This window comes from Columba livia, chromosome 9 (assembly GCF_036013475.1).
Source record: "Columba livia isolate bColLiv1 breed racing homer chromosome 9, bColLiv1.pat.W.v2, whole genome shotgun sequence".
In the NCBI taxonomy this organism is placed as follows: domain Eukaryota; kingdom Metazoa; phylum Chordata; class Aves; order Columbiformes; family Columbidae; genus Columba; species Columba livia.
The window spans coordinates 16,184,847-16,201,204 of record NC_088610.1 but is presented as its reverse complement, the minus strand read 5'-3'; the positions used below and the strand labels follow the sequence as shown (position 1 = coordinate 16,201,204).

Below are 16,358 nucleotides of genomic sequence, written 5' to 3'. Positions count from 1 at the left end.
GCCTCTACCTACTCTTCAGGTAGTTGTAGATGGTTACTGGATCTCCCCTTAGTTTCTTCTTTGCCAGGCTACCAAGCCAAACTTCTTCAACATGTCTTCACAAGTCATGTGCTGTAGGCCACTTACCATCTCATCAGCCATCTGCAAGCCCCTCTCCTGTTTCTTGATAACCTTCTAGAACTGAGGAACCCAAAACAAGACACATTATCCCAGGTGTGGACTCACTAGCACTGAATAAGGGGGGATAATAATTTCTATTCATCTCCTGTCCATGCTCCCTTCCTAATGTAGCTCAGTATATGGTTCACTTTATTCAGAATGGAAACATCCTGTTGGCTCAAATTCACCTTAGTGCCCACTGTGACAGAGACATGCTTTTCAGGTGGGCTGCTGCCCAGGCAGCCTGCACTGGTGCCCAGCACTATTCAGCCCCATGTACAAAGTTTGCACTCCTTGTTAAACTTCACACGGTTTCTGTTGACCCAATTTTTAAGTTTCTCAAAGTCCTCTCAACTGAAGCTCCACTGTTTGGTTTGAGAACAAACCACTTCTAAGTATTGACTGAAAATCTGCTGCAGGTGCATCCTGTATCATCCAAGTTACAATGAAGGTAATGATCAATACTGGTCCCAGTATTGACCCTGGAGTGTTCTGCTTGCACTGGCCACCAACTAAACATCAGCCCATTGATGACTACCCTTCAAGTCCAGCAGGCCATCCAGTGTCAACCTGTCTAGCAGTTTATTCATCCAGTCCATACGCCTCAGCTTTTTCCCCACCTTGGGCTTTAACTGCTTGCTTATTCCCTATTGCTCAAAATGGCAGCTGTGCTGGAGAGCTTACAGACTGCTCAGCCCTCTGAAAATGTGTATTGATGAAAATATAAAGTGCTGATTTGGCTTCCCAGCACTTTTCCTCTGCTATTGCTGCAGTGCTGATCACTCTCCTCCCTAAAGCTCTCATTAAGTCACCACACTACTTCCCAAGAAATGGTAACACCACAGTAATTGATAAGGAAGTAAAGTTTTGAAATAACAGCTTGGTTGCTGCAGCATCAAGGTACAGAGCAGAAAAAGCGTCTTGCTCCTAGTTTTGTTTGAGCCCTGAACTTTTAACCAGTGCAAAGTATTACCAAATAGCAGAGTCAGTTTTTGCTACACAGTTATTGTTAAAAAGAAAGTTAATTTATGGTATTTAAAGAATTCACCTCCTTTTCTTTTAGTAACCTCTTTGGGTTACCGAAGAATTCTGTATATTTGGAAGAGGTCCTGGGTTAAAAAAGGGGGAAAAAAGTAACAAACAAGCAAACAAAAAAACCCTCTATTTTTTTAATTTGGCATAGAGACTGCACAGTAGTACAGCTTTCTTATGATTCCCTAAAAGCTGAAAAGCTTGTGGTTCTTCTTCATTTTGGAAACTCCAGACTGCCAAACAGAAATAACGCATATTTTCTTGTTTTTCCCACTGCCTTTCTGAAGAGAATCCATGGTATCTTTGGTGGATTTACCACAAAACAACATCCTCAATTAATACCCCAAGCAAGTATGGACATTTTCGGCAATTCCCCTGCCTCCTCCCATGATAGCTGCAGAGTCCTACCTAAGTGGGAAAGAATGAACTAACTTGCTATCTTCAAGTTCACCCAAGACTGAGCATAGACCATGGGAATGGAACTCAAAAGTGGACGAAAAAGCAACATTTTTATCATTGCTGGCATGGAGATTTCCATTTGGACAATAACCACTTGTCTTTTCTCTTTCTTCCGTCTCCAAGAGCTGATGTATTATAGCAGCTACAGATATGAGAGGGATCAGGAGGTCCTGCCCAGTTTTCGTAGATCCTTCAGGGACACCACGTCCAAAAGTGTCCTGAAGTGTATTAAAAGGTCCTCAGCAGACAGGGATGCTGAAGAGGGGCACGGCTATTTCATCAGTGCCTTGTCAAGACCCACATTAGAGATTCCATCGGCAAAACTGAATATTGCTGTTTCACACATGCAGGGCTGGGGCCATGTTCTTCCTGCCACAGGGAAGGGGAGTGCGGCACAAATGAAGGGGAAGAGTGAGTGGGAAAAGGACACAAAGCTGAAGGAGAAGCCTCAAGAGCTGGCAGGGGACATTGGATGGGTAGGAGTAGGTAGAGTGGCTTCTGCTTCTGAACTGAACTGAACTGCCATCCACATACTTATAAGTCCTTCAGGGGTGGTGGCAACAGCAAACCTGGGTTTCTAGGTTGTAGATCAAGAAGCCAGTGGGAAACAGATGTTCTGTGACTCCTTATAGTTAAATCCCGGCTTCAAAAAGTCACAGCACAGGAGAAATGGCACGTGCTCACGAAACAAAGGAAGATGTTATAAATCAGTCCCTTTTTTGCAGCACTACTTAATTTGAGCCCTGCGCATTGGCAATCCGAGTTGCATATTGAGAAGGTAAAATAAACTACCTTATCAAAAAAATTCTACTAGTCTTAAGTGCTGTTGTAACACTAACATGTTTTGCACATGCTGATATCTTGCTTTTCTGGTTTAAAACGTGTGAGCATGAGGGTGTGGTAGCAGGTAGTTAAACATCAGAAGTACCGTAGGAAGAGAAAGAACTCAGAGGCCCTTTGATATGACTCAGAGTTGTGCTGCAGTCACTTCCTCGTCAGGGTGAAACCTCTGTGTCTAAGAAATCTCAGAGTATTCAGTGAGAACTGTATGACTTGGTCATGGGCTGCATCTGTTGCAAAGATGCCCAATTCACTGCAATTTCCAGTGAGATCAAATTAACACTCAACTACTTAATATAAATTATTGATTTCAGTGGTACCAGGGTTGCATCCTTCAAACTGTGGCATTCAAATCATAGTATTAATCTGTGATCAGTAGCTTTCTAAATTTTCACTCTTGCAGTATTTTACTCCAGTGGGTACAAAGTAAATGTTTTGCATATATCTTGTCTAAACCAACAACTTTGGGGTTATTGCAGATTAAGCATAGTGTTTTAAATATATTGCTACCTTTGTTCTGTAATTTCCTTTTTGCTTATCTTGGCAGGCTCTTTGGTCAAAAGAATCTCCTAATCTGTAAACATTCTGAAAATATTCTATAAAACAGTATTTGTGCTTGAGTTCATCTGAAATGGATTTGAACTGTGTGATTTTCTTTTCTGTTTCTCTTTTTATTCTCCATAGCACCACTGCCAAGGTATTGCATTTTCTTTCATAAACAGTTCATGAAATATCATAGCTTTTATGAAATACAAACATCAACATTTTAATAACTTGATGTGTATAAAATCCCAAAGCAGTATCTTCAGAAAAGTCCTTATGTTGAAATAAGGACTGCAATTACGATTCATGAGAACAGAGCAAGTAAACAATGATTAGCGGTAGTAGGAGAGATATACACTGTCCTCCACTGGAGCAAGAGCTGTAAATATTTTCGCCAAGTTGCAGCAGGTGACTTATTCAGTTCACAGATAAATGGCATTGTGCGATTAGTGGGTCAAATCTCATAAGGTCGTCTGCATCAGAACCAGATGCTCTCAGGCTGCAGGAAGCTGCCAGGGTGTTCTCACTGCTCCGGGCTTCGCTGCTGGCCTGCTCTCTGCAGCTGCACGGGCTGTTTTGGAAGGCCAGAGTGTAACCGATCTGCAGTAGGCCAACAAAACCCAGAGATCCTGTAACAGAGATCACTGTGAGAGTTCAGCCAGAACTATTTTACAAAAGCTGACTTATGTGTCAAAAATAGAGTCATTACTTCTGTCTTGGTCACTGTTCCCATGTCACTTGCTTGTTTTGTGTTTGTTTGTTGGTTTTTGTTGTTTGTTTTAAATATTAGTCTATGTAGCGCTCGTATTTTTCAATAGCCGCAGTTTTCCCTAAACAGAGATAGGGAAAAGGAATGTAATCCTTGGACTGTCACTCTTCAATCTTTATTAAACTGCCTCAAAATCTTTAGAAAATTTAAATAAATACAAAGAGGAGTACAGAATAGAAATCTATTTCATGTTTCTTTTCTTTGTTAACATTTTGTAAACTTCAGACTGAAATTCAAACTTTTATATTAAGGCCTGGGTTATGTTTCCATGTTAAGTTCTCATTCTTCAGCAATAAACAGAGGGTTTCCTTTGAAATCAATATGAGCAAAAACTAAGCAATTGTTGCCTTGTCCTTAGTTTGTTCATATCTCAGTATGTAAAGAAATATTTGCAACTTTTCAAAGTCAGTTAAACTTTCAGTGCTACATCATAGCTATGCCAATCTACATATGATCCCTCCCAGAACGTTTCTTCGTACACATTCTGCAGTGCACTTCTCCAGTGAGCTCTAGGTGAAGTCAACCTTTCAACCTTTGGTTTGTGCTGTCCCTGGCAGTCCCACAGGTTCTGGGCATCCCGTGCCCGCTTTCCAAAAGGCATTACAGGCATCAGGAATTTGGTCTCGTTCAGTCACCTCTACAGCCAGACAGAGCATCTCATGCTTTGGTCAGCTGGAGCAGTTCCCACGTGCTGCGTGGGGCACACAGATCACTATCACTTGTTTTCTACCATACCGAAAACTGCAAACCAACAGGATTAAGAGACCCTGGGACTAAAAGGGCCATATCCACCTTTGTGTGGATATGGTCTGGATCATGGGGATTTTTATATGAAAAGGAAATATCCACAAATTCTGGGCGGTTACTGTCAAATTGGATTTTGGGGAGGTAAGACTTCTCGGAGCTTCTGAAATCAAGGGTGACCTGTTTGGTGGCAGGCCTGTATTAATACTCGGTTTTCTAAGCAAGAAACAAAACCCACACACCACCTGTAAGAATGGTTCCCATTCGATACAGAATGGAAAGTACAGTATAGGTCATTTTGTTTCATTGTCAAATTACTAACAGTTTTTTCAATAAGACAATTTCTGTTACTTTTGCTAATTATTTTAGATTTTTTAATCAATATGTTGCCATCCATGCCCAAAGAAGTCAACATGGTGTTTATGGTAAATAGAAGTAAAATAATTAATTGAGCCGTGGTTGACTGTCCATATGAAACTAAATTATCTGTGTTCATTGTGCTGTCCTAATCATCACAGAAAGTAACCTAACAGCAATGAAATTTTAGATTTCAAGGCTTTAATATTTTAGAAATTGCTTCATATTTGGTAATATAATGAACTAAATTGTTCTCTCTTTTTGCCCCCAAATTCCACAGTATTGCTTTAAATGATGTAGAAAGAAATTGTTTTCAGAATCTGCCTAGCAACAAAATGTGCTCTCTCTCCCTCTAGTGGAGAATAATAAAATAGTTTTATTTTCGTTTTTGCACGTGTAAACCATCAACTAATACTATCAGAAATAGAAAGCTTTTCTGAACAAGATATACTGTAATTTGTGTTTAATGTGTAACATTAATGTTCTGTCAGTGTAATAAGAGATATTTTCTTATTACTATTTTTTCTGCAAGTGTGCCAGTTTTAAAGTGATCCTTAATTATATGAATTGTAAAATATTTATGTGTATAAATATTCACAGGTATCTAGACGTGATTTAAATTAACAATAAAGGCCTAGCAGTTAAGATTAAAAATAACTCTTAATCTCAAAAGTAAAATACAGAGTGCTTAATGTTGAACACAGGAGCAGCTTGCATGTTAGTATTTGCCAGACTGATCCTCAGTTTAAAAAACATGTGACTAAATGATAAACTTTTTATTTTATTACAAATGTTTTCAGCATTTGTGGTGTTCACCTTATGAGATGAAAGAAACTGCCACAATACTTGGATGCAATGTGTATCCATGCTTATTTCAAAATTAGATGGTACAATCTACTGGTTTGTTTCAGTCTCTTAATAAACAAATTTTTAAAGAACAGCATAAACATCTTAGTATTTGTTGTAAGTGCAAACTGCTTATGTAAGTAATGATTTACAGGACTAAGGCCATAATTAGTGTAGTAGAAAATACTTCTATATTACTGATAAAACAAGATGTGCCTATAATTACTGCACTTCTATTTTCCAAAATATAACAAGATCATTGTTTCTTGGCTAGATCCCTGTTATTGTTTTCAGTGGAAAGTTTGTTTTCTTATTCTGCTGCTGAGCTTCTTTTTAGCATACTTTTAACGTCTTTTTAGCATACTTTTTAGCATGCTAAATGTTCACTAATTTAAATCAGTTGATCATCTGTGGAGTTGCGTCAATAGGGAATGCAAATATTATTTTCATACAACTTTATTTTTTATGTCTTAAGGAGATTCTCATACTCCTCCTGTTTTGTGTTTTTAATACCTCACTTTCTCTATTAGTATTTTTCTTTACCTTCCTCTTGTAATGCCAAACTTCACACAGGTCGGTGGAGAAGCTGTCAGTCCAAGGGAATTTGAAAGACGACGTGCACGTAGGCAACTTCACAGCCTCCAGTTTTTAGGGACAGGGGCTTTCTCTACCCGCAAATCACTGCCTTGCACTGAGTGTGTCACTGGGAGCATTTTGAGTTTGTGTATTTGTTGTTCTTGCCAAGTTACTAAAGGGTAACAAAGCTACTTAATGAGAAGTGTTGGGTGACAGTTCTGGGTTGCCGCTGTCGCACTCAAGTACCAGCAGAAAGTGGATCTCTTAGCAAGAAAGAAAAGCTTTTATTTTTTTGTACGGGGGAGTGACTCCAAGGACTGCGGTGCCATGAGTCACTCCAGGTTTAATTGCTGTAAGTAGCACAGAAACACGCAGAGTGGGTTGGAACAGCGCACTAAGAGACGATACAGAAGAGATGGTGGATTGCTCTTCAGAAATGCTGCTCTGGCCCCCAGACTCTGTCTGTACTTGCAAAACTCCGTCACGGAGGAGAGGAAACGGCGGGACCGGGGGATGTGGGAGCTGGGGCTGCTGTGGCTGCGGCAGCAGCTCTGCGCTTCCGTCCCCACAGAGAGCAGCAGGCGTAAACGCATCCCAGGCTCTGGAATTCGACAAACTATTTATGGCTCAGTTAGTTTGTGCGGTGTTTTAGGGAGGGCAACAGAGAACAAAAAGCAGGGGAGCAAAGTGTGAAAGGGACACAGATTGCTGGCCAGGACAACGTAGCAACATCAACACAAAGATTATTATTTGTGAGAGAGCGAGCATCGGCTCCTGGGGAATTTGAAGTCAGTTGTTCACTTCTCCCTGGTTTCAAAATGGAGTCCCCAGCTCCACTGGTTGGTGGTTCTCGAAGGACCTGGCAGATGTTTGGAGATGTTCCTGCTGCTGCTGCGACGGCCACAGCTGAAGTGGCACCACACACACAAAATGGAAAAAATAACGTTAAATGTTCACTAATTTAAATCAGTTGATATCTGTGGAGTTGCATCAATAGGGAATGCAAATATTATTTTCATACAACTTTATTTTTTATGTCCTAAGGAAATGCTCATTAACCTTTATAAGCGTCATTTTGGAAGCACTTTATGTTCATGTTCTGAAATGGTTTTTCACCCAATTAATATGTTCCTAACTTGGAGATGACGATTATTGCAGCCTCTTGGTATGTTCAGGTCCACTGTCTTTTGTTTTCAAGTTAAATATTGCAGACCTTTTCTTTAAAAACGCACGTACTTTATTTAGCTCATTTCATTACTGATCTGGCAGTTCCCTGGGTTTGTATTTTTTAATTTATTTCTTAACAGCAATGTAACGAGACCATAATGAGAAGCTATAATTAGCATTAATGAGGCTTCCTGGAATGAGCAGTCACCACTACATTTTACTGTCCCTAAAAATAACGAGGTTTCTGCGCCTCCGCTCGCTCGTTTCCCCGCCTGTTTCCCGTGGCTGTGCCGGGTGAGGGCCCTCGGGGCTCCCGGACATGGCGGGCCCGCCGCCCCCGCGCGCCGCAGGACAGCGATCGGCGGCGCCCGCCCGCCCGCCACGCCAGGGGGCGCTGTTGGTGGCCGGGCGGCCATGAGGGGCGGGAGCGGGGGGGACTTGTGGTTAATTGGAGGCTTTTACCTTCACGGCCGGTGGGTCGGTGCTGTACAAGCCAGGATTTGGCGCATCTTTAACCTTGTTTTGTCACGGGTAAAACAGCAGCTCAGTCAGGTACGTCAAATGCTGCTGTGACACACCAGAGTCTTCGGTCTGGTGTGAATCAGGAGTGACGCCAATTAAATCAGTGGCGTGATGGCCAGTCACACTGGAATCAGACGTGTTACGGTTTCTGAAAATACTGTTGAATTATTTGGTGAGGAGGCACTATTTTTTAACCAAACTCCCTCTAAAAATGTTGCTACTTCAGCTGGAGCAAACTCGATTAAAAATATTTTTTAATTCCTATACTAATTTCTCTCACAGGTACTCCCAATTCATTGAAGTTTTGATAGTTAATTTAAGGCCATTATAGAAAAAGTTTACTGTTCAACAAATAATTAGTCTATGTCCTTGGAATTTTGTAACATTTTTTTGCACTAAATAACAGCTGTTAACGCTTGGTGACTATCTTTAGCATGCACAATTCATAGCGCTTCGCAAATCATTATAAACATATTGTTTCACAAACAATGCCATTTACGTCACGGAGAAGCCAAGAGACACACTCAGAGCAGGCTGCTGAAAAGCCTGGAAATAATGAGCTCGTCCTCTGACCCCATTTTGATGACTCTTTGACCCAAAAAGCGGGCAGTGCTTGATAGGCGAGTAAGGCGGATAATCCTGGGCCTCTGAGGAGGTTACAGATTGCATGCAGTAAACCTTAGAATCTCGTGTTCACGTCAGGCGCAGAAAACTATCGAAGGCTTCAGTATTTCTTGAAAAGCACCCGACATCTGTTAGAAAGGAAGGTTATTTTCTTTCAGCTGCAGTATTCTGAGAGGATAGAATATAGTAGAGAAAGCGTATGTCTGACCTTTGTGTCAAAGTTAAATTACCTTGGTCTTTTTCCCTGCAGTTCTGCGGAGATGGGGAAGATTCTGGGTCTCACCATAGACTTTATCCTCACTTTTTGAGAAAAACACATGGACTGACTAATAAGACTGGTAAATGATGGTGTCTTCCTTTTCCATTGTTACAGCATCTTTACAGAAACAAATCTAATCATACTCTGTCAAAAGCCAACTTCAAACCTTCATTACTTTTTTGCAGCATCAGCATTGAGTCCTTAGGCCTGATTCTGCCAGAGAGCACGTCCAGGCAGTTTTGGATAACTGTTCTCACAATATAATTTGTCAGACCAAGGTTTTACCCACACAAGATCAGAAAGAAAAGAGTCATCACCCAGTTGCCAAGTCATGGTTTCAGTGCGAGAGCACGGGGAAAGGAAACTTACTAAATCTTTCAAATGTTAAATTATTTTAATTAATTTCACCCTCAGTTTCATTCACCACTTGCTAAAGTTCATTTATAAACAGAAACAAAGTCCTACCCACTGATAAAAACTTTTATGAAATACTTTATCTACAGTAGATAGCAAAATAAATTGGAAAGAAGCCTGGGTTCTGTAAATGTGTATGCTGAATATGAAAATTGCCAGCAAGTCTTTATATGAAGAGCCTCAGAAAGATGTTTCATTATCGTCTATTAGACAAGACCAAGTCCGTAACAACACGTATGACACGAATCCTGCAGTGTGCAGACCTGGGGCCTAAATGACGCAGAATATTTTTCTGGATTTTTTTTCCTTATGTTTAGAGAGATAGATTTGCATTTCAAGTTGCTGCCTATTTTAAGTTTCTTGGTTTGGGGAGTTATTAGTTTTTTAATATTTTGGAAGTCTTATGTCTATTTGCTTAGTTCCTTTTGAACTTCTGGCCTTTTTAAGGTGTTTCAAATTTGATGCCTAAAGCTTGAGATGCTAATGACTTCTGATGCTTTGATAGTAGTACAGTGTGTCGTATTGTTAAGTGTACCTTGATTTATGTGTTTCGTCGTGCAGTTAATGACTTCTTTGCTTACACTGAGCTGGAGTGGTCTGCAGCTGCTCCACTGAAAACTGTGGGTGTTTTTTAGCTTTGACACCAGCGCAAGCCTGGCTGTGACCTAGAGGCGCTGCAGCTGGTTTTTACCACAGTGAGCTGGTTATGATAACATCGTATTAGTCAGAACAATGAGGAGGCAGAAGCAAAGCTAAAATTGAAGCTTTGAGGATCTGACTCATGCAGTTTCTGGCACAAGGAGGTGCAAATGGCACTTCCTGGGTTTGCAGCACACGTAGCAAACCTCAGTTACAGCGTACCCCAAATGCGTGATGCTATGAAAGCGCCTGCTCACTGTCTCAGCACGTACCCATCTAACTTGCATGTTGTTGCTTCTTGTTGCTAGTTTAATGTTGCTAACAGTTTCTTTTAGATTGATAGCTAAAGGTTTTGTGCTATAGCAATTCTCTTTACTGCTTTTGCAGTTTTTGCTCACTGCCACCCGGAGAGGACAGCTTGTAGTAACAGTATCCTGATAATCTGCAGTTGGACCATAACTTGGCAGATGTAGCACCCCCATGCTCTCTGCCCATAGCTTTCGATATTGATAAGTGGAATACTAGTAATTACAATACCACTCATGGTGGTAATAAGCAGCATTTACCTACTGTGTGGTTTGGGTTTTTTTTTTCTCAGAAGTAGCAATAAACCAGTTTCTCAGATGTGTTCCATCTGTTCCATCAACCAGAATAATTTTATGACCTCAATTTCATATATTAATAATTATATCAAAAAAAAGCCCAAAGCTGGCAAGTGTGCTGGCAGCTTGCTGAAAGCATGTTACAGCCCCATTCAAGTCACAAGCCCTGTCTGAGAAATACCAACAAAATATATTGCATTGTAGTAATATCAGATTGAGCCCATACTGTGGATGGAGATAGCCACAAGGTATGCTCAGCATGAGAAACCAGAAGAGGAAATTCTGTCTGCAGATGTGTGGAGGCCTGAGCAAAGGAAGAGCTTTTGAGGGCAAGTCAGAGAAGATGGTAGACATGTTGTACCCAGCACCCTTGTCATTATACAAAATATTCTGGTGTAGATTATCCCTTCTTGCTGAACGCTGTTTTCTACACAGGATACCTACCAGCTTGCAGCTGGTAGTGGACATAAACAACACAAGGCATGCTCCAGCTAAGTGTTTTGGACTTTCATAGATGTCTTCTTTGGGGGAAAGGCAGTTGTCATTCCGAGGCTTGGAACCAAAATCTGGATCAAAAATACGGAGGTTTTGTGGTTGTTTCACCCACATTTTCCAGGCCACTTATGTTTTTCATCCACAGTTAAAATTCACCGTATACATTTGAGATTCTCTAAATTGATGAAGAGAGTCCCAGGAAGGAATTTCAATTAATTTTTCAGTGATATTTTTATTTATATGTATTTATTTCTACAGCACTTAGAAGATGCTCTCTTGAATCTCCCTGGAGAAATGGAAGGTCATAGCACTCCATAAAACCAGCAATGATCCAATCTCATATGCAAAAGTGAGTAATGTGCACTGAAAATGGGTAGTGCTGATGTAGGAGGGACGCTTGTTCAGTCACACCTTCCATCTTGCTCATCTATACTGACCTTAGTGAGTGCCATGACCTTGTAAGAATCACTCAACCTGTTTCCCATGGGCTATTATTCTCCCTGTTCCTTCTCCTATTACTTTTTTATATTCTGCTATTTAAGAGGATTTATTTCTAAAATATTTTTATGCATTTCTTAGAAAATTTTGAAATGGCTTTGAAGGCTTGTCTTTGAGGTGTTTGAGCTGGCTGAAGGGACAGGTGAGGTGAACTACGTGCAATTAAGTAGTCTATACCATTCATGCCATAAGAAAAATACCAAAAGCTCTTAATTTTTTTTTTTCTATGCTACTTGGGTGGAAGAGGGATTTTTATAAAATTTCAGAGAGGAATCCTAGAAAACATTTTTTAAGCTTTTATAATTTTGGAAAATCTGCAAGATGAAGACTTCTGTAGCAGGAAATTCCTTCAACTATGGCAGAGGGTGCAGCATATTTCCTAAAAGAACAGAATATTCCTAGAAAAAAAATCCTGGAATATCCTAGAAAGGTATCAGTGTGGCATTGAGTGATATGCAATCTAGACCTTACAAAATGTCCTGAATTGTTGTGGTGAAGACCATGAAATGTTAGAGAAACTGCTAAATTAGGGTGATCTGTGTCTCAGTGTCTGCCAGGGTGACCCCGATGCAGCTCTTGGTTATTTTGGTAGCTGAATAGTCCACCAAATGAGGACAGCTCAAAGGTGGCTTAAGACTTCGGCATCTCAGAAATCCCGTTTCTTCAGCCAGACAAGTAACACCTGTGGGGCTTTGTTTCAGTATTTCTTAGCCACACGTAATTGCTATTAAACTAATATAGTCACACTGGTGTAAAGCCAGTCAAGCAACAGACAGTGACTTCCTTTGTGGCAGATGAAAACAAACTCTTATTTCCATCTCAGTGCCTCAAGTCTCAAGTTTCCAGTGAAAATCCTGGGGAAGCGCTGATAGGCTACATCAAAGGAGGCTCTGCCTTCCCAGACTGTGCATTCGGTCTTGCATTTTTTAAACAAAAAAAATTTCACTTTTTCAAAGAGTGACATAGATATGGTAGGTGAAAATACTCTATGAATTTCTAACTGACAGGCGGTATAAGGATACGTAGTGTGTGAAAGTTTTGCTGTAATATAATAATGCTGAGTGTCTGTATTGAATCTGTTTGTATCCATCACAAAAGATTCACTGCAGGAAGACAAATTGATTTTGATCATTCCCAGTTAAAGATCATTCTGATTTTGGAGACTACCTCCTAATAGCCATCTGACATATAAGTACAGAACTGAGGTTCCTGTTAAATGCCAACTAGGAACACTTCAGACAGCACAGAGCTGCTGCCCACACTGGGCACGAAGCCACGCTTGAATGTCTTGTGGGTAACGACTTGCATGAACAGGCCCCATGACTCTGTTGCAAGAGCTGTGAAAATTCATAAATTGAAATTGTATCATATGCCTGGGTACTGATCTAAATCGGCATACCAATCTAAACTGCAGGTGAGACCCCTCAGCTACGTTTTACTTTTGCCCATACATACAAAATGACCGGCTGACAGATGAATGACTAAGCAAAGCAGTAGTTATTTATGCACATATAAAGTTGACTTTCTAGAGCCCCTGACAACCACAGGAGACAGTGGTTTGATTTTACTATGTGTATTCTGCATATTCTAGCAAAAACTATGACAGTTTTCTTCTTATTTAGTACATGCTTTCAATTAGTTCATCCTTCTACACAATAAATGGAAGATAGAGTACCTGCTGTGTGTATATATGTTAGTATACATATTTTTTATGGCTGAAGTAGCTAAATGCTCCACTTGCTAAATAGATTACACTAGGAGACCAGAAGGCCGATTTGTGGCAATGCAGTGCATTTTAAAAATAGCCCCAGATGCCAGTATTGACACTGTTGAACTGAAGCTGTATGGCTGCACAGAGCCCCAGTAAAACCAGCAGCTGGTCTGTGGGGAGCAGTTTGAAGCTTTGGAGCTGCAGCTCTGAGCTGATGCATTAGCAGTAACAGGTAGGCAGGAAGAGGTGACTCTGCACTACCCACCTGCCACTTGAGGGACCATCAAGAAGGCTCAGTGAGCAGCTTATTCTCTTTATTTGTTTGTTCCTTGCTTTGCCCTATGAAATAGCATCAAATGAATCAGTCTAGCTATGAAAAGTGGTGCTTTTTATGATGAGGGTACTTTTAATTTCCATACTCTCTCTGCTAAATGGCCATCAGAAAGACACAGTTAAGGTAATGTTTTACAGGTTCTGGTACAATATTCTTTCAACCATGAAAACCAATATATCACATATACTAGTAAAATCAGCTAACAAATGTGTGGTGCAAAGCTCACTTACTGTGAATAGCTGGTAACTGGGCTTCTGGTTGAGGGGAAAATAGCATCAAGCTCACTGTACAAATTATGATATCTTTGTGGATTTTGTTTGTTTACAGAACCTGGGAGCTGGCTTTAAAGATCATAAACATGTTCAGTAATTCATCAGAAGGAAAATGCTCAGTATCACAGCATATAGAAAAAGTAGTAAAAACATTCCTTTATACAGTTGCTTTCATTTTTATTACTTCAGCTAGGTTGCTAATACCAAGGATAGTTTGAAAATGCTTTCAAATTAAGAGAAAGCTCAATATTTTTCTCCTGTGCAGTCACCTCCTCTGTTGTTCCGTTTTCTGTGACCTTGGTGCCGTCTGTTACACAGCACAAATACTTGATGTGAGAACTCCACAACTGGTAATCTGTGTAACCTTTGGTGTACAAGTAGCAAGTGGGAGAAGACCTTTTACTTTGATGGCACTTAACCAGTGCCTTGCTCCATATGCTGACCTTTGCAATATTTACCACTGGTGCACTCCGTGAAACACCAAGTTATCTTTTGTGCTTGTATTATAGCAAAGATTAAAACTACGTGCCTATTACTAACAGAAGGCATGAAAAGAAAGACCAGATGATGTATTCAAAATGGAACCTCCTTGGCCAACTATGCTTGGAGCTGCTTTTGCCAGAACAGCTGGAATTGTTTTAACTGTAGTTCTTACAATCATAATTGTAATCAGCTACTGCCTCTTCTGCAGAGAAGGAAAGCATGGTGGCCATTTAAATAGCTCAAATAAGAAGGCCAGAAAAACTATCATTATTCATGCGTTTGCACTTTCTGCTACTTCTGATAACAGCTGTTGGAAGACACCCTGATAACACTATTTTACATTTATCAGCCTTTCTTGTTTTGTTGTTTGCATTGTGCTTTAACTCTGTGGTTTATGGTCAGTGAAACAAAGAGCTGCAAACCAAGCTATCCAACAGGCAACAATTTGGTGTGCTTCCCACCACATGGCAAATGGTAATGACATAGCAGCTATTTAATTTACCAAGTGAGGGGACTGATCCTAGATGTAAAACCCTAGCTCTTCCTCCTTCTAAGAAAGTACAATCATCAGCACTGTAAAATAAAGAAGAAAGGCTCAGATACTCCTGCACAAAGTGTTTTTATGACACTGGCTGGAGCTTAAATGAAGTTGAACTGTTTGACTTTAACAATTTTCAGATCCTTGTTATTATGGCTGTACTACTATGAAGCTTACTATGAAACAAGATTGAACAGAAGACTGAGTGTGAGCTGGCATGTGAGAATGCTACAGGTTTGCCAAAAGAGATCTAAACCAGGATTTATTTTAAAAGAAATGGAAGCCTACTTTCACTGGGCTGTAGTAGAAGTGTCGATTGTGGAGAAGACAGTGGAATCCGGCTTCAGGTAACTATTGTGAGACAGGAAAATAAAAGCAGTAAAAGAAGTTGGGATCACAGCCTTTCCAAATGCAAAATCAACTTGCAGAATCAAGAATCTGAATTGGTTTTAATATTTGAAATATGTACACTATTTCATCTATATTCATTACATTTAGAACGATGAATTTTTATTAGGATTTTAGTGAACCAGCATTTTTTGTGAATTTTTCCCTTTTCCCATTGAATTCTGAAATGCATAAATATTTGGAATGTGAATCCTATTTATTTAAAGCAATGAGTTCTTGAACTAACAAGGCTGATAACATTGTTCTTGTCCTCTAAAAGTAGCTTTACTTAGGGGAAGGACATGCATATGTTTTACCTCTTTCTTTTCCACATTCACTATATCCCCTGAAAAGTCTAGAGGCTGCCTTTTGGAGTAAGGTAAAGCTAATAAAATCTTTGGGGTTTTATTTTTAGGGAGGCTACCTAGACATAGAAATTTGAAAAACTAGACTATTTTTTGTTGAAATATTTTCCAGCATTGTCAACCCCAAGAGACCCATTTCATGAGTATGTACACCACAAAAGGAAATATCAGCTCTTGAATTATTATAAAACTAAAGGATAGCAAATCTGGTGTTCACTTGCCTTTTATTGTTTAACTTTTTAGTGTATACTTGCTTTTAGCTTTGATATACACCTATGAAAGGGAAAAAATATTTGTAAATAAATAAATTTTAAAATAATATAATATTCTTCCTAATAATAGGATCCCAGAATCCTAACCCACCATTCTGTGATGAGGAAGAAAAGTTACCCTGTACTTAACAATAAAATTTCGGTACCTCTATGACTCACTACATGCTTAACTTGTGACATTTAAATTTGAAAACAGTGGCCTTGTGTATGTGATCCTACTTTTGCAGATCTAACAAGCAGATGAAAAAGAGGAGAAGAAAACTGCTTATTTAGCAGTGAGTTTAGGTGAACCAATGAGATCCTCCACTGAAACCGAAAGTACAAAAACATGAGGAAGTATGAGCCCAACCACTTGCCAATTTCTTCCGTGATCAGGCAGCAGATAAGTTGTTTTCAGCTTGGCGTTTATTTTAGCTTAATATCATCATAAGTACAGTACAGTTTGCACAGG

At 39.9% G+C, this 16,358-nt stretch overlaps 1 long non-coding RNA gene across 1 annotated transcript in view; it reads left to right on the top strand.

Moving 5' to 3' along the window:
* LOC135575293 (uncharacterized) overlaps nt 1-16,358 on the top strand; it is a 22,135-nt gene extending 5,777 nt beyond the window's left edge. Inside the window, exons 2-3 of the long non-coding RNA XR_010474474.1 lie at nt 15,024-15,230; nt 16,135-16,358. This is a non-coding gene — a long non-coding RNA (uncharacterized LOC135575293). The remainder of the gene's footprint in view (nt 1-15,023; nt 15,231-16,134) is intronic.